General features: G+C 41.7%; 8 non-coding genes and 1 pseudogene across 8 annotated transcripts; all 9 read right to left on the minus strand.

The window, feature by feature from the left end:
* Positions 1-133: 133 nt before the first annotated feature.
* Positions 134-252, minus strand: LOC134079266 (5S ribosomal RNA). Its single transcript, XR_009938912.1, has one exon. It is a non-coding gene; the product is annotated as a 5S ribosomal RNA (ribosomal RNA).
* Positions 253-1,869: 1,617 nt separating this feature from the next.
* Positions 1,870-1,988, minus strand: LOC134079267 (5S ribosomal RNA). Its single transcript, XR_009938913.1, has one exon. It is a non-coding gene; the product is annotated as a 5S ribosomal RNA (ribosomal RNA).
* A 1,616-nt stretch (positions 1,989-3,604) lies between these two features.
* LOC134079268 (5S ribosomal RNA) lies at positions 3,605-3,723 on the minus strand. Its single transcript, XR_009938914.1, has one exon. It is a non-coding gene; the product is annotated as a 5S ribosomal RNA (ribosomal RNA).
* Positions 3,724-5,340: 1,617 nt separating this feature from the next.
* On the minus strand, positions 5,341-5,459 carry LOC134079269 (5S ribosomal RNA). The gene has a single exon (XR_009938915.1). It is a non-coding gene; the product is annotated as a 5S ribosomal RNA (ribosomal RNA).
* A 1,618-nt stretch (positions 5,460-7,077) lies between these two features.
* On the minus strand, positions 7,078-7,196 carry LOC134079270 (5S ribosomal RNA). Its single transcript, XR_009938916.1, has one exon. It is a non-coding gene; the product is annotated as a 5S ribosomal RNA (ribosomal RNA).
* Positions 7,197-19,456: 12,260 nt separating this feature from the next.
* LOC134079377 (5S ribosomal RNA) lies at positions 19,457-19,579 on the minus strand (annotated as a pseudogene).
* A 1,616-nt stretch (positions 19,580-21,195) lies between these two features.
* Positions 21,196-21,314, minus strand: LOC134079273 (5S ribosomal RNA). Its single transcript, XR_009938918.1, has one exon. It is a non-coding gene; the product is annotated as a 5S ribosomal RNA (ribosomal RNA).
* A 1,617-nt stretch (positions 21,315-22,931) lies between these two features.
* On the minus strand, positions 22,932-23,050 carry LOC134079274 (5S ribosomal RNA). Its single transcript, XR_009938919.1, has one exon. It is a non-coding gene; the product is annotated as a 5S ribosomal RNA (ribosomal RNA).
* A 1,618-nt stretch (positions 23,051-24,668) lies between these two features.
* Positions 24,669-24,787, minus strand: LOC134079275 (5S ribosomal RNA). The gene has a single exon (XR_009938920.1). It is a non-coding gene; the product is annotated as a 5S ribosomal RNA (ribosomal RNA).
* Positions 24,788-25,433: the final 646 nt, after the last annotated feature.

Here is a 25,433-nt window from a genome sequence, read left to right on the forward strand (position 1 = left end):
TATTTCTTTATTTTGCTTTCAAACGGAGGAAGCAAATATTCAAAGGGGTTGGAACGTCTACGTACTAGGGAGCAGGCACGCACAGACAGACAGCCTGAAAAAAAAAAAAGTTTCACTGGCTGATGGAGAGAAAAGCTTACGGCACCTGGTATTCCCAGGCGGTCTCCCATCCAAGTACTAACCAGGCCCGACGCTGCTTAGCTTCCGAGATCGGACGAGATCGGGCGTGTTCAGCGTGGTATGGCCGTAAGCGAAAGCAACCGGCCAAAGTAACCTACTTAAAGCTCCCTAACCCGGGTTGGAGACGCGTGTGTTGTGAAAGGTGAGGTACGCTACATTGTGTTCAAGAAAACAAAGGCGCATTTTCCGCGTGGAGTTCAACTTTGAAAGTGAAGAATACAACAAATGGCATTTAAAACTTGGTAACATTTCCAATAACTGTTCCTTCTTTATCCTAAAAACGATGGGTACTGACAGAAGAGTTTGGTTAGGCAAGTGCACATACTTTACTCACAGTACAACATACATAGGGCAGCTTTATCTCTGATTAAAACGCTCACAGATTTGTTTAGAAGCTAAATAAATTGTAATGGTGACATAGCATGTCAAAAACCACTTGGTGTGTACACCATTTGAAACTACCACAAGTAAATTAGAAAATGTCACTGGAGTAAAAAAAAGCTCAGCTTTTCAAACAAAGATGGTACTCAAAGCTAAGGAGAGAAATCAGTGTCTGGCCATGCATGAGAATATAAAACCACTAAGTATTTGATGGGATATAAAAAAAAAAAAATCTGTTTTTCTAAGCAGAGCGAAAACACAGGGGACGTTTCATTGGAGAGAACAGCCCTAATTTACAATTCATAAAATATGAGCTTCGTTTTAGAAACTTAGCCTCTCAATGAAAACAACGTACACATACCGGTCGGGATGCGGACGCTCCGAGTTGGGTCTCTGGCCAGTTAGGACTGCGCATTCAGGTCATGTGTTGTAAAGAGGGTTGTTTCGTGGATCCTCTTTGCTTCATCTTCGCCACGGAGAAAGAAAAAACAACTGCTCCAAATGCAGTTCTCTACTGGTGTGCTAGAGTCACTGGCAGCCAATGATCCATACATGTCCAGATGTACACTAGCGACAGAAAGCGTGGCGCTCCCTCCGGCGACGGAGACGTGAATGAGCGCTTCTCCTTAGCGCACGGTTTATATAGGCCTTATACGTAATAGTAGACACACGTCAATCGAATGCTGCATCTAATCCGACAACATAGGCTATGTAGTAGCAACTGCTGTCAAGCAAAACTTCATGAAGCACGCTGATATTAGCTTTTCATATATCAATTCGCTGTGCGTAAAAACAGGACCTTTGGTCACTCGCTCTACTTGGACATCCTGAAACGAGTAACCTACAGTTGTTCAGGAAAACACTACAATATCTGGGATGTCGAAGGCCATGCAGACTATAGGCTATTTTCCATACTCAGACAGTGTTGAAAAAATTACTTTGCAGCTCTTGGGCGAATGAACACAGCGAGACCGGGAATTGTACAACACGGTGAAAACTACATCGAAAACAAAGCTGTCACCCCAAAAAATAAGCTAAACATTCCAGATGAAAACAAGCACTAAAACTCCCCCAATCCGCCAGCTGTTTACAGTCAACTCGTGCAATTTTTTCCGACCTGTTGCTGGCTTAGCCTATATTTCCTACCTATGTATTTATTTATTTATTTATTTATGTATTTCTTTATTTTGCTTTCAAACGGAGGAAGCAAATATTCAAAGGGGTTGGAACGTCTACGTACTAGGGAGCAGGCACGCACAGACAGACAGCCTGAGAAAAAAAAAAGTTTCACTGGCTGATGGAGAGAAAAGCTTACGGCACCTGGTATTCCCAGGCGGTCTCCCATCCAAGTACTAACCAGGCCCGACGCTGCTTAGCTTCCGAGATCGGACGAGATCGGGCGTGTTCAGCGTGGTATGGCCGTAAGCGAAAGCAACCGGCCAAAGTAACCTACTTAAAGCTCCCTAACCCGGGTTGGAGACGCGTGTGTTGTGAAAGGTGAGGTACGCTACATTGTGTTCAAGAAAACAAAGGCGCATTTTCCGCGTGGAGTTCAACTTTGAAAGTGAAGAATACAACAAATGGCATTTAAAACTTGGTAACATTTCCAATAACTGTTCCTTCTTTATCCTAAAAACGATGGGTACTGACAGAAGAGTTTGGTTAGGCAAGTGCACATACTTTACTCACAGTACAACATACATAGGGCAGCTTTATCTCTGATTAAAACGCTCACAGGTTTGTTTAGAAGCTAAATAAATTGTAATGGTGACATAGCATGGCAAAAACCACTTGGTGTGTACACCATTTGAAACTACCACAAGTAAATTAGAAAATGTCACTGGAGTAAAAAAAAGCTCAGCTTTTCAAACAAAGATGATACTCAAAGCTAAGGAGAGAAATCAGTGTCTGGCCATGCATGAGAATATAAAACCACTAAGTATTTGATGGGATATAAAAAAAAAAAATCTGTTTTTCTAAGCAGAGCGAAAACACAGGGGACGTTTCATTGGAGAGAACAGCCCTAATTTACAATTCATAAAATATGAGCTTCGTTTTAGAAACTTAGCCTCTCAATGAAAACAACGTACACATACCGGTCGGGATGCGGACGCTCCGAGTTGGGTCTCTGGCCAGTTAGGACTGCGCATTCAGGTCATGTGTTGTAAAGAGGGTTGTTTCGTGGATCCTCTTTGCTTCATCTTCGCCACGGAGAAAGAAAAAACAACTGCTCCAAATGCAGTTCTCTACTGGTGTGCTAGAGTCACTGGCAGCCAATGATCCATACATGTCCAGATGTACACTAGCGACAGAAAGCATGGCGCTCCCTCCGGCGACGGAGACGTGAATGAGCGCTTCTCCTTAGCGCACGGTTTATATAGGCCTTATACGTAATAGTAGACACACGTCAATCGAATGCTGCATCTAATCCGACAACATAGGCTATGTAGTAGCAACTGCTGTCAAGCAAAACTTCATGAAGCACGCTGATATTAGCTTTTCATATATCAATTCGCTGTGCGTAAAAACAGGACCTTTGGTCACTCGCTCTACTTGGACATCCTGAAACGAGTAACCTACAGTTGTTCAGGAAAACACTACAATATCTGGGATGTCGAAGGCCATGCAGACTATAGGCTATTTTCCATACTCAGACAGTGTTGAAAAAATCACTTCGCAGCTCTTGGGCGAATGAACACAGCGAGACCGGGAATTGTACAACACGGTGAAAACTACATCGAAAACAAAGCTGTCACCCCAAAAAATAAGCTAAACATTCCAGATGAAAACAAGCACTAAAACTCCCCCAATCCGCCAGCTGTTTACAGTCAACTCGTGCAATTTTTTCCGACCTGTTGCTGGCTTAGCCTATATTTCCTACCTATGTATTTATTTATTTATTTATTTATGTATTTCTTTATTTTGCTTTCAAACGGAGGAAGCAAATATTCAAAGGGGTTGGAACGTCTACGTACTAGGGAGCAGGCACGCACAGACAGACAGCCTGAAAAAAAAAAAAGTTTCACTGGCTGATGGAGAGAAAAGCTTACGGCACCTGGTATTCCCAGGCGGTCTCCCATCCAAGTACTAACCAGGCCCGACGCTGCTTAGCTTCCGAGATCGGACGAGATCGGGCGTGTTCAGCGTGGTATGGCCGTAAGCGAAAGCAACCGGCCAAAGTAACCTACTTAAAGCTCCCTAACCCGGGTTGGAGACGCGTGTGTTGTGAAAGGTGAGGCACGCTACATTGTGTTCAAGAAAACAAAGGCGCATTTTCCGCGTGGAGTTCAACTTTGAAAGTGAAGAATACAACAAATGGCATTTAAAACTTGGTAACATTTCCAATAACTGTTCCTTCTTTATCCTAAAAACGATGGGTACTGACAGAAGAGTTTGGTTAGGCAAGTGCACCTACTTTACTCACAGTACAACATACATAGGGCAGCTTTATCTCTGATTAAAACGCTCACAGATTTGTTTAGAAGCTAAATAAATTGTAATGGTGACATAGCATGTCAAAAACCACTTGGTGTGTACACCATTTGAAACTACCACAAGTAAATTAGAAAATGTCACTGGAGTAAAAAAAAGCTCAGCTTTTCAAACAAAGATGATACTCAAAGCTAAGGAGAGAAATCGGTGTCTGGCCATGCATGAGAATATAAAACCACTAAGTATTTGATGGGATATAAAAAAAAAAAAATCTGTTTTTCTAAGCAGAGCGAAAACACAGGGGACGTTTCATTGGAGAGAACAGCCCTAATTTACAATTCATAAAATATGAGCTTCGTTTTAGAAACTTAGCCTCTCAATGAAAACAACGTACACATACCGGTCGGGATGCGGACGCTCCGAGTTGGGTCTCTGGCCAGTTAGGACTGCGCATTCAGGTCATGTGTTGTAAAGAGGGTTGTTTCGTGGATCCTCTTTGCTTCATCTTCGCCACGGAGAAAGAAAAAACAACTGCTCCAAATGCAGTTCTCTACTGGTGTGCTAGAGTCACTGGCAGCCAATGATCCATACATGTCCAGATGTACACTAGCGACAGAAAGCGTGGCGCTCCCTCCGGCGACGGAGACGTGAATGAGCGCTTCTCCTTAGCGCACGGTTTATATAGGCCTTATACGTAATAGTAGACACACGTCAATCGAATGCTGCATCTAATCCGACAACATAGGCTATGTAGTAGCAACTGCTGTCAAGCAAAACTTCATGAAGCACGCTGATATTAGCTTTTCATATATCAATTCGCTGTGCGTAAAAACAGGACCTTTGGTCACTCGCTCTACTTGGACATCCTGAAACGAGTAACCTACAGTTGTTCAGGAAAACACTACAATATCTGGGATGTCGAAGGCCATGCAGACTATAGGCTATTTTCCATACTCAGACAGTGTTGAAAAAATTACTTTGCAGCTCTTGGGCGAATGAACACAGCGAGACCGGGAATTGTACAACACGGTGAAAACTACATCGAAAACAAAGCTGTCACCCCAAAAAATAAGCTAAACATTCCAGATGAAAACAAGCACTAAAACTCCCCCAATCCGCCAGCTGTTTACAGTCAACTCGTGCAATTTTTTCCGACCTGTTGCTGGCTTAGCCTATATTTCCTACCTATGTATTTATTTATTTATTTATTTATGTATTTCTTTATTTTGCTTTCAAACGGAGGAAGCAAATATTCAAAGGGGTTGGAACGTCTACGTACTAGGGAGCAGGCACGCACAGACAGACAGCCTGAAAAAAAAAAAAGTTTCACTGGCTGATGGAGAGAAAAGCTTACGGCACCTGGTATTCCCAGGCGGTCTCCCATCCAAGTACTAACCAGGCCCGACGCTGCTTAGCTTCCGAGATCGGACGAGATCGGGCGTGTTCAGCGTGGTATGGCCGTAAGCGAAAGCAACCGGCCAAAGTAACCTACTTAAAGCTCCCTAACCCGGGTTGGAGACGCGTGTGTTGTGAAAGGTGAGGTACGCTACATTGTGTTCAAGAAAACAAAGGCGCATTTTCCGCGTGGAGTTCAACTTTGAAAGTGAAGAATACAACAAATGGCATTTAAAACTTGGTAACATTTCCAATAACTGTTCCTTCTTTATCCTAAAAACGATGGGTACTGACAGAAGAGTTTGGTTAGGCAAGTGCACATACTTTACTCACAGTACAACATACATAGGGCAGCTTTATCTCTGATTAAAACGCTCACAGATTTGTTTAGAAGCTAAATAAATTGTAATGGTGACATAGCATGGCAAAAACCACTTGGTGTGTACACCATTTGAAACTACCACAAGTAAATTAGAAAATGTCACTGGAGTAAAAAAAAGCTCAGCTTTTCAAACAAAGATGATACTCAAAGCTAAGGAGAGAAATCAGTGTCTGGCCATGCATGAGAATATAAAACCACTAAGTATTTGATGGGATTTAAAAAAAAAAAAAACCCGTTTTTCTAAGCAGAGCGAAAACACAGGAGACGTTTCATTGGAGAGAACAGCCCTAATTTACAATTCATAAAATATGAGCTTCGTTTTAGAAACTTAGCCTCTCAATGAAAACAACGTACACATACCGGTTGGGATGCGGACGCTCCGAGTTGGGTCTCTGGCCAGTTAGGACTGCGCATTCAGGTCATGTGTTGTAAAGAGGGTTGTTTCGTGGATCCTCTTTGCTTCATCTTCGCCACGGAGAAAGAAAAAACAACTGCTCCAAATGCAGTTCTCTACTGGTGTGCTAGAGTCACTGGCAGCCAATGATCCATACATGTCCAGATGTACACTAGCGACAGAAAGCGTGGCGCTCCCTCCGGCGACGGAGACGTGAATGAGCGCTTCTCCTTAGCGCACGGTTTATATAGGCCTTATACGTAATAGTAGACACACGTCAATCGAATGCTGCATCTAATCCGACAACATAGGCTATGTAGTAGCAACTGCTGTCAAGCAAAACTTCATGAAGCACGCTGATATTAGCTTTTCATATATCAATTCGCTGTGCGTAAAAACAGGACCTTTGGTCACTCGCTCTACTTGGACATCCTGAAACGAGTAACCTACAGTTGTTCAGGAAAACACTACAATATCTGGGATGTCGAAGGCCATGCAGACTATAGGCTATTTTCCATACTCAGACAGTGTTGAAAAAATTACTTTGCAGCTCTTGGGCGAATGAACACAGCGAGACCGGGAATTGTACAACACGGTGAAAACTACATCGAAAACAAAGCTGTCACCCCAAAAAATAAGCTAAACATTCCAGATGAAAACAAGCACTAAAACTCCCCCAATCCGCCAGCTGTTTACAGTCAACTCGTGCAATTTTTTCCGACCTGTTGCTGGCTTAGCCTATATTTCCTACCTATGTATTTATTTATTTATTTATTTATGTATTTCTTTATTTTGCTTTCAAACGGAGGAAGCAAATATTCAAAGGGGTTGGAACGTCTACGTACTAGGGAGCAGGCACGCACAGACAGACAGCCTGAAAAAAAAAAAAGTTTCACTGGCTGATGGAGAGAAAAGCTTACGGCACCTGGTATTCCCAGGCGGTCTCCCATCCAAGTACTAACCAGGCCCGACGCTGCTTAGCTTCCGAGATCGGACGAGATCGGGCGTGTTCAGCGTGGTATGGCCGTAAGCGAAAGCAACCGGCCAAAGTAACCTACTTAAAGCTCCCTAACCCGGGTTGGAGACGCGTGTGTTGTGAAAGGTGAGGTACGCTACATTGTGTTCAAGAAAACAAAGGCGCATTTTCCGCGTGGAGTTCAACTTTGAAAGTGAAGAATACAACAAATGGCATTTAAAACTTGGTAACATTTCCAATAACTGTTCCTTCTTTATCCTAAAAACGATGGGTACTGACAGAAGAGTTTGGTTAGGCAAGTGCACATACTTTACTCACAGTACAACATACATAGGGCAGCTTTATCTCTGATTAAAACGCTCACAGATTTGTTTAGAAGCTAAATAAATTGTAATGGTGACATAGCATGTCAAAAACCACTTGGTGTGTACACCATTTGAAACTACCACAAGTAAATTAGAAAATGTCACTGGAGTAAAAAAAAGCTCAGCTTTTCAAACAAAGATGGTACTCAAAGCTAAGGAGAGAAATCAGTGTCTGGCCATGCATGAGAATATAAAACCACTAAGTATTTGATGGGATATAAAAAAAAAAAAATCTGTTTTTCTAAGCAGAGCGAAAACACAGGGGACGTTTCACTGGAGAGAACAGCCCTAATTTACAATTCATAAAATATGAGCTTCGTTTTAGAAACTTAGCCTCTCAATGAAAACAACGTACACATACCGGTCGGGATGCGGACGCTCCGAGTTGGGTCTCTGGCCAGTTAGGACTGCGCATTCAGGTCATGTGTTGTAAAGAGGGTTGTTTCGTGGATCCTCTTTGCTTCATCTTCGCCACGGAGAAAGAAAAAACAACTGCTCCAAATGCAGTTCTCTACTGGTGTGCTAGAGTCACTGGCAGCCAATGATCCATACATGTCCAGATGTACACTAGCGACAGAAAGCGTGGCGCTCCCTCCGGCGACGGAGACGTGAATGAGCGCTTCTCCTTAGCGCACGGTTTATATAGGCCTTATACGTAATAGTAGACACACGTCAATCGAATGCTGCATCTAATCCGACAACATAGGCTATGTAGTAGCAACTGCTGTCAAGCAAAACTTCATGAAGCACGCTGATATTAGCTTTTCATATATCAATTCGCTGTGCGTAAAAACAGGACCTTTGGTCACTCGCTCTACTTGGACATCCTGAAACGAGTAACCTACAGTTGTTCAGGAAAACACTACAATATCTGGGATGTCGAAGGCCATGCAGACTATAGGCTATTTTCCATACTCAGACAGTGTTGAAAAAATTACTTTGCAGCTCTTGGGCGAATGAACACAGCGAGACCGGGAATTGTACAACACGGTGAAAACTACATCGAAAACAAAGCTGTCACCCCAAAAAATAAGCTAAACATTCCAGATGAAAACAAGCACTAAAACTCCCCCAATCCGCCAGCTGTTTACAGTCAACTCGTGCAATTTTTTCCGACCTGTTGCTGGCTTAGCCTATATTTCCTACCTATGTATTTATTTATTTATTTATTTATGTATTTCTTTATTTTGCTTTCAAACGGAGGAAGCAAATATTCAAAGGGGTTGGAACGTCTACGTACTAGGGAGCAGGCACGCACAGACAGACAGCCTGAAAAAAAAAAAAGTTTCACTGGCTGCCCAGCAAACACATAACGTGGCCATCACGTTGCCTATAAGTGGCCAGTTGGTCACCGCAACCTAACCTTCTGGCAACCTTCCTGCAACGTGGCCGCAACGTTGCCTTTATGAAGTTGCCATTTGGTGACTTGAGCAACGTTGCCATAACGTGGCGCAAAGGTCATTTGGTAACGTGGCCATTTGGTGACTTGAGCAACGTTGCCATAACGTGGCGCAAAGGTCATTTGGTAACGTGGCCATTTGGTGACTTGAGCAACGTTGCCATAACGTGGCGCTAAGGTCATTTGGTAACGTGGCCATTTGGTGAGTTGAGCAACGTTGCCATAACGTGGCACTTTGGTCATTTGGCAACGTGGCCATTTGGTGAGTTGAGCAACGTTGCCATAACGTGGCACTTTAGTCATTTGGCAACGTGGCCATTTGGTGACTTGAGCAACGTTGCCATAACGTGGCACTTTGGTCATTTGGCAACGTGGCCATTTGGTGACTTGAGCAACGTTGCCATAACGTGGCGCTAAGGTAATTTGGTAACGTGGCCATTTGGTGACTTGAGCAACGTTGCCATAACGTGGCGCTAAGGTCATTTGGTAACGTGGCCATTTGGTGACTTGAGCAACGTTGCCATAACGTGGCACTTTGGTCATTTGGCAACGTGGCCATTTGGTGACTTGAGCAACGTTGCCATAACGTGGCACTTTGGTCATTTGGTAACGTGGCCATTTGGTGACTTGAGCAACGTTGCCATAACGTGGCGCTAAGGTAATTTGATAATGCTGTTTGATAATTTGATAAATGCTGTTGTGTGAATAACAAACATGGTGGTGCAAATATTTGCTAACATTGCCATTTCATTAAATACAGAACGTTTGCTGAGGTTATCTGTTCCAGTCATGGAAAGTAGTTAGTAAAGTAAAGTAAAGTAATGTTTATTTATATACACGTAGTAGTAGTTGCAGTCATGTAGTCGGCGTATATCAGAAAAAAAAACTCCCATATTTCTGGAAGAAACCATCCCATGCATTGGATTTAAGCATTGAAACATTTTCATCATTGCTTTAAGGGCCTTCGCAGAAATGCATGGAGTTGCCTTCATTTATTTAGAGAGAGTAAACTTGTAACAGAAGTATCATATATAGCCTTATCCATTGATTTCAACAATGTAACTGCAGCCTAAATAGCTATTGTAACTGTAACGGAGTAACAAATGTAAACATGCATTCTGTGACTCCCCAAACACTGGAAGCCTATTTAAGTTTAAGTTTGTATTCATGGGTTTCATCAGGTCCCTTTCCACAGGTGTATAGAATCAAGCACCTTGATTATCAATGCAGACTGCATGGTGCTTGATTAATACACCTGTGTGGAAGATTAAACCCATGAATAGGCCTAAGAATGTTGGTGTGTGGTCATGCTTAAAAAACAATTGCTAATATAGGCATATGTAAAGTAGCCTATTCAGCGATCAAATGCAAGAGCAGGCCAGGTTGAAATGAGAACCGTTTAGACTAAATGAACTAGAGCCCATGGATAAATGTTTTCAACAGCTAGCAATAAGCTTACTGCGTGTAGGCCTACGTGTTTTTTTTTTTGTTGAAATGTGTTTGTGTGCCTGTGGTCTGACTGCATGTTTTCGCTTACTTCGTGTTTCATACAACTAATACATTTCAGAAACATTATAATCGTTGTTTTAGTCTAACAAGTCATCAAACTTCTGCCAGCAGCCGGTCCGGAAACATGCTTTTAAAAAAAACACCTGAACATATCTCACAGACCTAAATGCATCGGAGCCATGATCGGGGCATGGACCTAGAAGAGCGAGCGCATTCTTCTAATAGTAGAACGGTGAGTGCGTAATGGAATTGTTTACAGTTATCTTCCAACCGTAGCCTCACAACTTCAGCCACTTAGCTGCTACGTTAGTATGAAGGTATTATTGGGGCAAAAGTCACGAGCACATTTAACTGCAGATTTCGCATTCGCACACTAAAGTCACAAATGTGTAACCGTACATTTGAAGTTGTAGATATTTTTTTCATACCTTGTTAACACAAAATAGGGCTACGGGTTCACGAATCCGTTCTACAAGTTCACAAAACCGTTTTACAGATACACGAATTCTCACCTGTGCATCACAAGTTCCTGGCCTCATCCCCTCGAGACTTTTGCTCCATTTACACTGCAACGATTGGGGCAAAACACATTCGCACATCTGTGTTTCATAGTCTGAGAACATGCACAACATTCGTGCATTTGTAAACCCAAATGTGAACTAATGCAACAGAAGTTGTGCATCTGTGAAATGTTTTCTCATTAATAAAAGTCTTACACGACTACAAGTGCATTGATACAAGTGCTTGAGTCTACATCTGCGAGTTTCCGTCGCTGTTTTCCGGGGACGAATACTTTTGCACCAATTATACCACCTGGCGATGTGCAAAACCGATTTGTACTTGTGCACGCAGAGAGCATCGATCGAAAACAACACAAGGCGGCCGGATCTGGATCTGGATCGCGCCCACACATCCCTGCTCATATAAGTAGCCTAACCTCCGCTTGTTTCCTCATCAATATAAAGACAAGGACGCACGATTTGTAGATTTTCTTTTCACAGAGTGAGAAAACATACTTCGGAGTGATTATTTGCACCCGGGTGTAAATAGTGGAATGGAGGCATTTTCTTATTTGCACCCAAACCTGTAATGCGTGCAGAAACAGATGGGATGGCCTACCTAAATCTAACAAGTTAGGATTTTTAAAAACAATCTTTTTGATGGAAACGTGGTGCTAAATTCCCATAAACGTGTTCAGTTAACGGGTAAAACCGTACGTTTGTAACCAAAATCAAGAATTACGAGCTTGTTTACCGTCACCTAGCAACCAGAAGATAGACAAATATTACTAGCCCAGTCAATCGCATAACGTAGAAGTCATGTAGGTTAGCGGATAAGTGCATGAGCCATGAATCAGAGATTGGTGGTTCAAATCACTCCAAATGTAGGCTAATGCATTTTTTTTTTTGCATGCCAAACTAAAATATTTTGAAAGTATGTGCGAACGACTCTTTGATGACGTTACTTCGCGGCAAATAAGAGTTTGTGCTTAATGAATCTGTCAAAAATGGTCTAGTTTTATTTTAGTTATAGAAATAGGCTACAGTTGTGAGTAGAACGCTTCTAAATAGTCAACTCCTCTACAGAAAACAACTCTTTCAACTATATTGGCATGCAAAAAAAAGCCATAGGTTACTAATGGGATACGAACTGCCAATCTTCGAACTATGGCCCATGCGCCTACCCGCTACCCTATACAATTTCTAGTACATGCAATGGGCTAGTAGCGTAATATTTCTATCTTCTGGTTGCTCAGTGACGGTAAACAAACTCGTAATTCTTGATTTTGCTTACAAACGGACGGTTTTACCCGTTAACTGAACACGTTTATGGGAATTTAGCACCACGTTTCCATCAAAAAGATTGTTTTTAAAAATCCTAACTTGTTAGATTTAGGTAGGCCATCCCATCTGTTTCTGCACGCATTACAGGTTTGGGTGCAAATAAGAAAATGCCTCCATTCCACTATTTACACCCGGGTGCAAATAATCACTCCGAAGTATGTTTTCTCACTCTGTGAAAAGAAAATCTACAAATCGTGCGTCCTTGTCTTTATATTGATGAGGAAACAAGCGGAGGTTAGGCTACTTATATGAGCAGGGATGTGTGGGCGCGATCCAGATCCAGATCCGGCCGCCTTGTGTTGTTTTCGATCGATGCTCTCTGCGTGCACAAGTACAAATCGGTTTTGCACATCGCCAGGTGGTATAATTGGTGCAAAAGTATTCGTCCCCGGAAAACAGCGACGGAAACTCGCAGATGTAGACTCAAGCACTTGTATCAATGCACTTGTAGTCGTGTAAGACTTTTATTAATGAGAAAACATTTCACAGATGCACAACTTCTGTTGCATTAGTTCACATTTGGGTTTACAAATGCACGAATGTTGTGCATGTTCTCAGACTATGAAACACGGATGTGCGAATGTGTTTTGCCCCAATCGTTGCAGTGTAAATGGAGCAAAAGTCTCGAGGGGATGAGGCCAGGAACTTGTGATGCACAGGTGAGAATTCGTGTATCTGTAAAACGGTTTTGTGAACTTGTAGAACGGATTCGTGAACCCGTAGCCCTATTTTGTGTTAACAAGGTATGAAAAAAATATCTACAACTTCAAATGTACGGTTACACATTTGTGACTTTAGTGTGCGAATGCGAAATCTGCAGTTAAATGTGCTCGTGACTTTTGCCCCAATAATACCTTCATACGTTAGCACAGCCAGTCGAAGGTAATCTGCTCATAATGTATTATGTATTTTAATATACAAATGTATATATAATCAATTTGTTATCTAGTAAGACATTGTTATATGGCTTCACGTTAGCACTCTGATGTAAATTTAGCGTTATAATTTAGGCAAGCCAGCATAACTAGCCTGCTAGCTGCTAACAGTTAACGTTAGCCATCTCACATAGCCATAGGTAAACGATGCAGAATCGAAATCAGCTGTAGTAACTGTAATTAACGTTAACTGTTATTTATTTGTTTGGCCGCCTACTTGGGATACATAACACACTATGTCTGCAAACAACACTTATTCAGACAGAACACAAAACGTCAGGAATAGCGGAGGGCAGTGAGGTTAACGCATGCTGAATCTCACGCAACCATTCGTTATCGCTGTATATCTTGGATATTAAAAAAAAACAGAGAATGTCAATCTGTTCCTGGAAACATTTGTGAATGAATATGGTAAGCTTAACTTATGTGTGTGGATGTAATTGCCATTAAAGCCCATGATGCTCAACTGAATGGGTGGCTGAGTATGGTAAGTTATTAAGGAAGTTCCACAATATTAAGAAGAAATATCTTATAGAGAAGTAACTATGTGAATTTAATGCTCAACATTAAACATGCTCCTTGTGAGTTAAGCAGTTCTTTTTAGATGTTCAGAAAGTAGGTTTAATTGTGTTGTTTGTTTTTATATTTAGATTCCTATGAAAAGGCTTGAAGGAGGCTTGTGAAGTTCTGCAAAGGCAACAGTTTGGAGTCGACAGACGAGGACAGTGCGGAAAAGAGTAGGCTATGTTTCCTCTGTTCTCCTTTTATAGCGTACTGTGTTTGGCTTATTTGCAACTGGCGTTCACTGCACTTTTAAGAATTTGATTGCATTTCATTTGTCCCAACAGACTATCGTCAAAATATGTTAAATTTAGGCCTACATCAGCCCCTACATCTGCAGTCTCAGGAAGACCTCCAGTGCAGGCCTCAACAAGCAGGTTCCACACAGGTAAACAGCACAGATGAAAACATAGAGTGATCAAGACTTTGAAATATCGTGTACTGATTCTGTGTCTTACTGTTCCATATGCAGAGACAATGGAAAGACCCAAAAACAGATTCTGCAGTAATGGAGCAAAAAAGACCAGACCTTGCCAGCCACACCACCATTTCCATTATCAACACCTGCAGTGACAGTCCCAGATCCTGGAGAAAATGGTACATGGAACTATTCCAAATCTTTTGCAATTGTTTACTTGGAGCTTTTAGTAATGACCTTTTTAGTCTATAACAGGAATTAACTCTTCAACAACTTCTACCAATTAGCCTTAATATCTAATGTGCTTTGATGTAAAACCATCAAATAATAATAATACAAAGAACTTGGGAAATGTAAAATGCAAAATAAAAACAGAATGTAATCATTTTAAAATCGTGTTAACCCATATTTAGCTGCAAATGCCAGCAACACATTTAAATAATCTGTCTTTTTATATGTTTAATTCTGTGCAGTTATAATGCATACATGTTGCTTCTTATGTTTGTCTGATTCAGAAAGAGAACTCCAGCTCTATCAAATATGAAATACAATGCAAGTCAGTGGAATAATGCCAGTTAATCAACTAATCATACAGAGTTCCACAAAATATACCTCAAATGATCTGTTTGCTAACTCTTTCTCTGTTTAATTGTGTTTAATTTCATGCTGATAGATGCTGCCAAAAAACAAGGAGCTAGTGGTGGGAGCAGAGGAAAAGATAAAGAACTGCCTAAATGTAGTGGAGATGGGGGAAGAAAGAAAAGAGCAGAAAAAGGTACACAGCTTTTAACAAGTATGGTGATGTTTGATTAAATATCTTTACAAGTGGTAGTTTTGATTAATATTTACATTTTAATAATTGCAACTTGTATATATTTTAACACAGAAAAGTTGATGCCATTGCCGCCCCCTTCTTCAGCAGTTGTGAAAGTGAATGTACGTGTCTTCCAGTAAAGTTTTTTCTTCCTCTGTCTAACCCACAATTAAACAGAGATGTATTTTGTCTTCACTAGGCATACAGCTTTATTTTCACTGCATGAAGAATTTTTTAAAAATGTATTGATGGCATCAAATTCAAAATGGACATCAAAATGTACAATGAAATAGTCAACAGTCAAATTTTCAACATTTGATATCATTTTTGCAGATGATCACATTCTGTTTGCTGTTTTTATATGCATTTTATACAAACCCCCAGCACCTCCCTTACCTAACCCAACTTTTCCTGTTTAGGGTTGTGTAATTAAAATAGAACGACACTTCTTGAATGTTCTAAAAAGTTCCATTGTGTTTTGTTGTTTGTTTGCTTTTATACAGGAGAATACAACAACTCTTTTGAAGACAACAGCACCCCAACACATAACTGCATTAAGTTGCAATACAGAAGTTGGAACTGATCATTTAATGACCAATAAATGGTTCATTTTTATAACTAATTCAGTTTGTCTGTTGTGCCGTCTCTTATGGCCTATTCATTGTTGAATTGCATTGTCACAATCTTAAAAATTCTGGTAAGGTAAAGCCTATTTAAGTTAACTTCACAGAGGATTGGTAGTTGGCAGATGGTTGGCTATATTTTTACATTTGTTAGAAGGTCTGCTGACAGTCTAAGTGGTTGAAAACAGAAGTGTTTTTTTTTATTTTTAAGTTTATTTATTTAAGTTGGCAAAAGGTTGGTATGGCATTTTTTAGGTTGGCAAGTCTGTTGGCCATGTAACGAAATGGTTGGCCCAACGTTGGAAAGGTAGGTTTCTTCATCCAAATGATTTCTAAACGGGTTTATTAAGTTTAAATAGATGCCAAGTTTCCCTTTAAAACCAACTGAGTGGGCAAATGAGGACTGCATCTGCAGATCCGCCTATAGCTGTTGTTACAATGTTGCCGTTACGTGGCAATAACGTGGCGATAATGTTGCAGGAAGGTTGCCGCCAAGTCGCCGATACGGTGTGGTAATGTTTGTAAATAACGTGGCGGCAACATGATAGCGTCTTTCACTTTTCTGGTGGCGGCCACGTCGGAAAATAACGTGGCGGCAATGTTGCAGGAAGGTTGCCGATACGGTGTGGTAATGTTAGTAAATAACGTGGCGGCAACATGATCGCGTCTTTCACTTTTCCGGTGGCGGCCACGTCGGAAAATAACGTGGCGGCAACGTAAACATTGGTCGGAAAATCACGTTGCGGCCACGTGATGGCCACGTTAGTGTGTTTGCTGGGTGATGGAGAGAAAAGCTTACGGCACCTGGTATTCCCAAGCGAATTCTCCCCAAAGTCCCTATCTCTGCTCAACTCTGCTCAACCGGCCAATAGTTGAGCGCCGTTGAGCAGCGTTAAGCGCTCAACAGTCCAATCATTGAGCCATGTTGAGCGCTCAACCCACCAATCATTGAGCATGAGCATCGATGGGCCAATCACCTTCACCAAATTCACGACGTCACGACGTCTCTGCTCGACGCTCTTTGAGCTGCGTTATGAAAATACTGGCGGCCATCTTTATTGGAGTCGGCGTTACTGACGTTACTGATGACTGATCAGACTGTTTTTATACTTTCAGGTAAGTTTGGTCTAATTATGGGCTTAGTAATGAATGAAACTCTATATATTTCGGATAGTTTGCCTGAACCGTAAAGGTTTTACATGATATCTCGTAGGCGCCGTACGTACTGACGCTAATTTTCTGTCACCAAGCGGCTAGGTTAATAGATAGGTCCCACCTCTTTGAAATGCGTTTAAAATACGACAAGACTATTGATTTTACATGTTGAGACCTTGAAGGATGTACTTCTACTGTGTGGACTCGAAATGTAAAGCTTAAATGTGCTTTAGACGTGTTAGAATATCACCCGCGATTAGCATGCTAAATGCATTGAAAGTGAATGAATGGGCTACGAATCGCCACTGTAATGATCTGACGTTCCCTGGAAACACTTTACAAATGTGATCAGATACCCTAGCTCACTTTTTAAGACCATAGAGATGGTGTAACAGAAGTGTGGAGTTGAAATTTGATGTATAAATATGCCTTAGAAGTGTAAACATGTCAACCGCGATTTGCATGCTAAAAACAAAGTGATGAATGAATGGGCTGTATTTGGTTGTCATAAGCACTTTGTTTCACCTGTTGGCTCTGGAAAGCAAATAGCACACACGTCATATCAGTACTCATTGCATGTGTTTTTTATATTTCCAGATTATTTGCTGTGGAGCCAGAGCCCACGGTGTCGTCCTCCTCCACTCGGCCAGAGCCCACGGTGTCGTCCTCTTCCACTCGGCCAAAGCCTGCTGCGCCCACCCCCATTCTGCCAGGGCCTGCTGCGTCCACCCACCTCCAGCCAAAACCTGCTGCGCCCACCTATGGACCACCCCCTGTGTTGGCAGCACCCATACTGCTGGTTCTCCCCCCACAACCACAGGCTCCCTCGGTCCTGTTTCGTGGGCCATCGTGCAGCCAGAGCTTTGTACCTCCTGCACCAACAGTCAAGGCATTCATGCCAAACAAACCCTCGCAGCTACGTGGGGCTTGCCACGTGCACAATTGTAGTGGACAGCGGAAGAGGTACACACCTGCCAAGGACAGTGGCTTGAAGCACCCAGAGGATATTATCCTACTGTCCATCCACTAGAAAATCCACCACCTCTGGGTTTGACAATGTGGTGTACGACAGCTTTGAACACTTTAAATGTGTGGTGGATGCGGAGCTGGAAAAGAGCACTATGTAAATAACTGTGTAAATGACTTACCTGTGTGGTGCCACTTCTCCTGTGCCATCTGTAGGAGAGAGAAAGAGGTTTGTAGTGTTTGTGCGTGTGTGTGTGTGTGTGTGTGTGTGTGTGTGTGTGTGTTTCAAAGTGCTTCAGCAAGTACATTACATTTATTTATAGTTCAAAAGCTTTTTTAAAAAAATGCACTTTACAGTTTTACTTAAGAATGTTCTTGTTTGTTTTTCTAATTATTATTATTTATGTTACTGTTAAAATGCACTTTGTAATTTAATTTCAATTTATTTTTTCTTATAGAGCGCCAAAACATTACACATGTCTCATGGCGCTTTACGGAGTGTTAGACTTTCAAATTGAGCCCATGAGTAACAGGGGCAAGGAAAAACTCCTTAGAGTTGGAGATACATATAGGAAGAAACCTCAGACAGATCCACGACTCAAGGGCCCAACCTATCTGCCTAGGTTCAGTTACAGTAAAGTCATTTGTAGTATCAGAAGGTTCAAATAGTCCAGTGTACTTTGTATTATCTTTTTTATACAAACATGTTCTGGCCTATGTTCAATATCAAGACCAATCTAACCTCAATCATTTTAACCTTAATCAATTCCGATCCAACACAATCAATTTACATACCCTTTAGTGGTTGTTCATGTTCAGATAATCAGTTTTTTTCATGTGTGTTGTTTGTTTGTCTTTTCTCAGCTTCGTGTCCTTGTGATGTTTGAATGTCTGCTTCATGTTTAACAAACATTTGCCAAAGAAAACACACACAAAAATGTAACAAACAGGAATGGCTTGAGCCTTTATTTGTTGATTGGTGACCCTGAGTCTTTGGATAATCCTGTTCTTTATTGGGTTGATTTTTATTGTTAATCCGTTGTGCGTGTCCTTGTGATGTTTGTATGTCTGTCAGCTCCATGTTTAACTAAATGTTTGCAAGTGGTAGTAAATGTTTGTCTCTCAGGTTCTCGCTCGTACATCTGTACTTGGCTGTGGTGAGCGAGCTTTAAACCAAACAGATCTTGTTTACTTGTGTTGTCATGCATTGCCTTTCAAATGAAACACATTCTGGGTGAAAAATAAAAGTTGTAAAAGTATTTCAAGTATTTTGGAGTCTCTGTATGCTTGGGTTTCAGAAGGGGATAGTGTAAAAAAAAAAAAAAAACTGCCAAGAGCCTTTCAAACTGTCAAGCAAGCTTCCTGACAATTCTTCCTTAAAGGAAGTCTCTTCAGATATGCACATTACCAGAAATTACTAGCTTTCAAACCTGTGTGAAAACACTGTGAATCTTCTTAGAATATTTACCTGAGTTAAAGCTCTGTCCTGTTCTGGAAAAATACAAATTTGATATAAAATAAAACATAAATACTCGGTATTCTCTATCATCATGTTTTGTATATATATGATTCATAAGGACTGATCTATAACACCTAAATTGTACATCACCTACAATACACCCTCATTTTAATTCAGAGATGACATACAACAGCTTGGCCACCAGAGGGCGCCATGCTTTTTGATCCTTTTTGATCCTTTTTCTGCTCAACCCAGGATCAGCGATAGGGACTTTGGGGGGTCATGAGCCATTCCCAGGCGGTCTCCCATCCAAGTACTAACCAGGCCCGACGCTGCTTAGCTTCCGAGATCGGACGAGATCGGGCGTGTTCAGCGTGGTATGGCCGTAAGCGAAAGCAACCGGCCAAAGTAACCTACTTAAAGCTCCCTAACCCGGGTTGGAGACGCGTGTGTTGTGAAAGGTGAGGTACGCTACATTGTGTTCAAGAAAACAAAGGCGCATTTTCCGCGTGGAGTTCAACTTTGAAAGTGAAGAATACAACAAATGGCATTTAAAACTTGGTAACATTTCCAATAACTGTTCCTTCTTTATCCTAAAAACGATGGGTACTGACAGAAGAGTTTGGTTAGGCAAGTGCACATACTTTACTCACAGTACAACATACATAGGGCAGCTTTATCTCTGATTAAAACGCTCACAGGTTTGTTTAGAAGCTAAATAAATTGTAATGGTGACATAGCATGGCAAAAACCACTTGGTGTGTACACCATTTGAAACTACCACAAGTAAATTAGAAAATGTCACTGGAGTAAAAAAAAGCTCAGCTTTTCAAACAAAGATGATACTCAAAGCTAAGGAGAGAAATCAGTGTCTGGCCATGCATGAGAATATAAAACCACTAAGTATTTGATGGGATATAAAAAAAAAAAATCTGTTTTTCTAAGCAGAGCGAAAACACAGGGGACGTTTCATTGGAGAGAACAGCCCTAATTTACAATTCATAAAATATGAGCTTCGTTTTAGAAACTTAGCCTCTCAATGAAAACAACGTACACATACCGGTCGGGATGCGGACGCTCCGAGTTGGGTCTCTGGCCAGTTAGGACTGCGCATTCAGGTCATGTGTTGTAAAGAGGGTTGTTTCGTGGATCCTCTTTGCTTCATCTTCGCCACGGAGAAAGAAAAAACAACTGCTCCAAATGCAGTTCTCTACTGGTGTGCTAGAGTCACTGGCAGCCAATGATCCATACATGTCCAGATGTACACTAGCGACAGAAAGCATGGCGCTCCCTCCGGCGACGGAGACGTGAATGAGCGCTTCTCCTTAGCGCACGGTTTATATAGGCCTTATACGTAATAGTAGACACACGTCAATCGAATGCTGCATCTAATCCGACAACATAGGCTATGTAGTAGCAACTGCTGTCAAGCAAAACTTCATGAAGCACGCTGATATTAGCTTTTCATATATCAATTCGCTGTGCGTAAAAACAGGACCTTTGGTCACTCGCTCTACTTGGACATCCTGAAACGAGTAACCTACAGTTGTTCAGGAAAACACTACAATATCTGGGATGTCGAAGGCCATGCAGACTATAGGCTATTTTCCATACTCAGACAGTGTTGAAAAAATCACTTCGCAGCTCTTGGGCGAATGAACACAGCGAGACCGGGAATTGTACAACACGGTGAAAACTACATCGAAAACAAAGCTGTCACCCCAAAAAATAAGCTAAACATTCCAGATGAAAACAAGCACTAAAACTCCCCCAATCCGCCAGCTGTTTACAGTCAACTCGTGCAATTTTTTCCGACCTGTTGCTGGCTTAGCCTATATTTCCTACCTATGTATTTATTTATTTATTTATTTATGTATTTCTTTATTTTGCTTTCAAACGGAGGAAGCAAATATTCAAAGGGGTTGGAACGTCTACGTACTAGGGAGCAGGCACGCACAGACAGACAGCCTGAAAAAAAAAAAAGTTTCACTGGCTGATGGAGAGAAAAGCTTACGGCACCTGGTATTCCCAGGCGGTCTCCCATCCAAGTACTAACCAGGCCCGACGCTGCTTAGCTTCCGAGATCGGACGAGATCGGGCGTGTTCAGCGTGGTATGGCCGTAAGCGAAAGCAACCGGCCAAAGTAACCTACTTAAAGCTCCCTAACCCGGGTTGGAGACGCGTGTGTTGTGAAAGGTGAGGCACGCTACATTGTGTTCAAGAAAACAAAGGCGCATTTTCCGCGTGGAGTTCAACTTTGAAAGTGAAGAATACAACAAATGGCATTTAAAACTTGGTAACATTTCCAATAACTGTTCCTTCTTTATCCTAAAAACGATGGGTACTGACAGAAGAGTTTGGTTAGGCAAGTGCACCTACTTTACTCACAGTACAACATACATAGGGCAGCTTTATCTCTGATTAAAACGCTCACAGATTTGTTTAGAAGCTAAATAAATTGTAATGGTGACATAGCATGTCAAAAACCACTTGGTGTGTACACCATTTGAAACTACCACAAGTAAATTAGAAAATGTCACTGGAGTAAAAAAAAGCTCAGCTTTTCAAACAAAGATGATACTCAAAGCTAAGGAGAGAAATCAGTGTCTGGCCATGCATGAGAATATAAAACCACTAAGTATTTGATGGGATATAAAAAAAAAAAAATCTGTTTTTCTAAGCAGAGCGAAAACACAGGGGACGTTTCATTGGAGAGAACAGCCCTAATTTACAATTCATAAAATATGAGCTTCGTTTTAGAAACTTAGCCTCTCAATGAAAACAACGTACACATACCGGTCGGGATGCGGACGCTCCGAGTTGGGTCTCTGGCCAGTTAGGACTGCGCATTCAGGTCATGTGTTGTAAAGAGGGTTGTTTCGTGGATCCTCTTTGCTTCATCTTCGCCACGGAGAAAGAAAAAACAACTGCTCCAAATGCAGTTCTCTACTGGTGTGCTAGAGTCACTGGCAGCCAATGATCCATACATGTCCAGATGTACACTAGCGACAGAAAGCGTGGCGCTCCCTCCGGCGACGGAGACGTGAATGAGCGCTTCTCCTTAGCGCACGGTTTATATAGGCCTTATACGTAATAGTAGACACACGTCAATCGAATGCTGCATCTAATCCGACAACATAGGCTATGTAGTAGCAACTGCTGTCAAGCAAAACTTCATGAAGCACGCTGATATTAGCTTTTCATATATCAATTCGCTGTGCGTAAAAACAGGACCTTTGGTCACTCGCTCTACTTGGACATCCTGAAACGAGTAACCTACAGTTGTTCAGGAAAACACTACAATATCTGGGATGTCGAAGGCCATGCAGACTATAGGCTATTTTCCATACTCAGACAGTGTTGAAAAAATTACTTTGCAGCTCTTGGGCGAATGAACACAGCGAGACCGGGAATTGTACAACACGGTGAAAACTACATCGAAAACAAAGCTGTCACCCCAAAAAATAAGCTAAACATTCCAGATGAAAACAAGCACTAAAACTCCCCCAATCCGCCAGCTGTTTACAGTCAACTCGTGCAATTTTTTCCGACCTGTTGCTGGCTTAGCCTATATTTCCTACCTATGTATTTATTTATTTATTTATTTATGTATTTCTTTATTTTGCTTTCAAACGGAGGAAGCAAATATTCAAAGGGGTTGGAACGTCTACGTACTAGGGAGCAGGCACGCACAGACAGACAGCCTGAAAAAAAAAAAAGTTTCACTGGCTGATGGAGAGAAAAGCTTACGGCACCTGGTATTCCCAGGCGGTCTCCCATCCAAGTACTAACCAGGCCCGACGCTGCTTAGCTTCCGAGATCGGACGAGATCGGGCGTGTTCAGCGTGGTATGGCCGTAAGCGAAAGCAACCGGCCAAAGTAACCTACTTAAAGCTCCCTAACCCGGGTTGGAGACGCGTGTGTTGTGAAAGGTGAGGTACGCTACATTGTGTTCAAGAAAACAAAGGCGCATTTTCCGCGTGGAGTTCAACTTTGAAAGTGAAGAATACAACAAATGGCATTTAAAACTTGGTAACATTTCCAATAACTGTTCCTTCTTTATCCTAAAAACGATGGGTACTGACAGAAGAGTTTGGTTAGGCAAGTGCACATACTTTACTCACAGTACAACATACATAGGGCAGCTTTATCTCTGATTAAAACGCTCACAGATTTGTTTAGAAGCTAAATAAATTGTAATGGTGACATAGCATGGCAAAAACCACTTGGTGTGTACACCATTTGAAACTACCACAAGTAAATTAGAAAATGTCACTGGAGTAAAAAAAAGCTCAGCTTTTCAAACAAAGATGATACTCAAAGCTAAGGAGAGAAATCAGTGTCTGGCCATGCATGAGAATATAAAACCACTAAGTATTTGATGGGATATAAAAAAAAAAAAAATCCGTTTTTCTAAGCAGAGCGAAAACACAGGAGACGTTTCATTGGAGAGAACAGCCCTAATTTACAATTCATAAAATATGAGCTTCGTTTTAGAAACTTAGCCTCTCAATGAAAACAACGTACACATACCGGTCGGGATGCGGACACTCCGAGTTGGGTCTCTAGCCAGTAAGGACTGCGCATTCAGGTCATGTGTTGTAAAGAGGGTTGTTTCGTGGATCCTCTTTGCTTCATCTTCGCCACGGAGAAAGAAAAAACAACTGCTCCTAATGCAGTTCTCTACTGGTGTGCTAGAGTCACTGGCAGCCAATGATCCATACATGTCCAGATGTACACTAGCGACAGAAAGCGTGGCGCTCCCTCCGGCGACGGAGACGTGAATGAGCGCTTCTCCTTAGCGCACGGTTTATATAGGCCTTATACGTAATAGTAGACACACGTCAATCGAATGCTGCATCTAATCCGACAACATAGGCTATGTAGTAGCAACTGCTGTCAAGCAAAACTTCATGAAGCACGCTGATATTAGCTTTTCATATATCAATTCGCTGTGCGTAAAAACAGGACCTTTGGTCACTCGCTCTACTTGGACATCCTGAAACGAGTAACCTACAGTTGTTCAGGAAAACACTACAATATCTGGGATGTCGAAGGCCATGCAGACTATAGGCTATTTTCCATACTCAGACAGTGTTGAAAAAATTACTTTGCAGCTCTTGGGCGAATGAACACAGCGAGACCGGGAATTGTACAACACGGTGAAAACTACATCGAAAACAAAGCTGTCACCCCAAAAAATAAGCTAAACATTCCAGATGAAAACAAGCACTAAAACTCCCCCAATCCGCCAGCTGTTTACAGTCAACTCGTGCAATTTTTTCCGACCTGTTGCTGGCTTAGCCTATATTTCCTACCTATGTATTTATTTATTTATTTATTTATGTATTTCTTTATTTTGCTTTCAAACGGAGGAAGCAAATATTCAAAGGGGTTGGAACGTCTACGTACTAGGGAGCAGGCACGCACAGACAGACAGCCTGAAAAAAAAAAAAGTTTCACTGGCTGATGGAGAGAAAAGCTTACGGCACCTGGTATTCCCAGGCGGTCTCCCATCCAAGTACTAACCAGGCCCGACGCTGCTTAGCTTCCGAGATCGGACGAGATCGGGCGTGTTCAGCGTGGTATGGCCGTAAGCGAAAGCAACCGGCCAAAGTAACCTACTTAAAGCTCCCTAACCCGGGTTGGAGACGCGTGTGTTGTGAAAGGTGAGGTACGCTACATTGTGTTCAAGAAAACAAAGGCGCATTTTCCGCGTGGAGTTCAACTTTGAAAGTGAAGAATACAACAAATGGCATTTAAAACTTGGTAACATTTCCAATAACTGTTCCTTCTTTATCCTAAAAACGATGGGTACTGACAGAAGAGTTTGGTTAGGCAAGTGCACATACTTTACTCACAGTACAACATACATAGGGCAGCTTTATCTCTGATTAAAACGCTCACAGGTTTGTTTAGAAGCTAAATAAATTGTAATGGTGACATAGCATGGCAAAAACCACTTGGTGTGTACACCATTTGAAACTACCACAAGTAAATTAGAAAATGTCACTGGAGTAAAAAAAAGCTCAGCTTTTCAAACAAAGATGATACTCAAAGCTAAGGAGAGAAATCAGTGTCTGGCCATGCATGAGAATATAAAACCACTAAGTATTTGATGGGATATAAAAAAAAAAAATCTGTTTTTCTAAGCAGAGCGAAAACACAGGGGACGTTTCATTGGAGAGAACAGCCCTAATTTACAATTCATAAAATATGAGCTTCGTTTTAGAAACTTAGCCTCT

This window comes from Sardina pilchardus, chromosome 4 (genome assembly GCF_963854185.1).
Source record: "Sardina pilchardus chromosome 4, fSarPil1.1, whole genome shotgun sequence".
Taxonomy (NCBI): Eukaryota; Metazoa; Chordata; class Actinopteri; order Clupeiformes; family Clupeidae; genus Sardina; species Sardina pilchardus.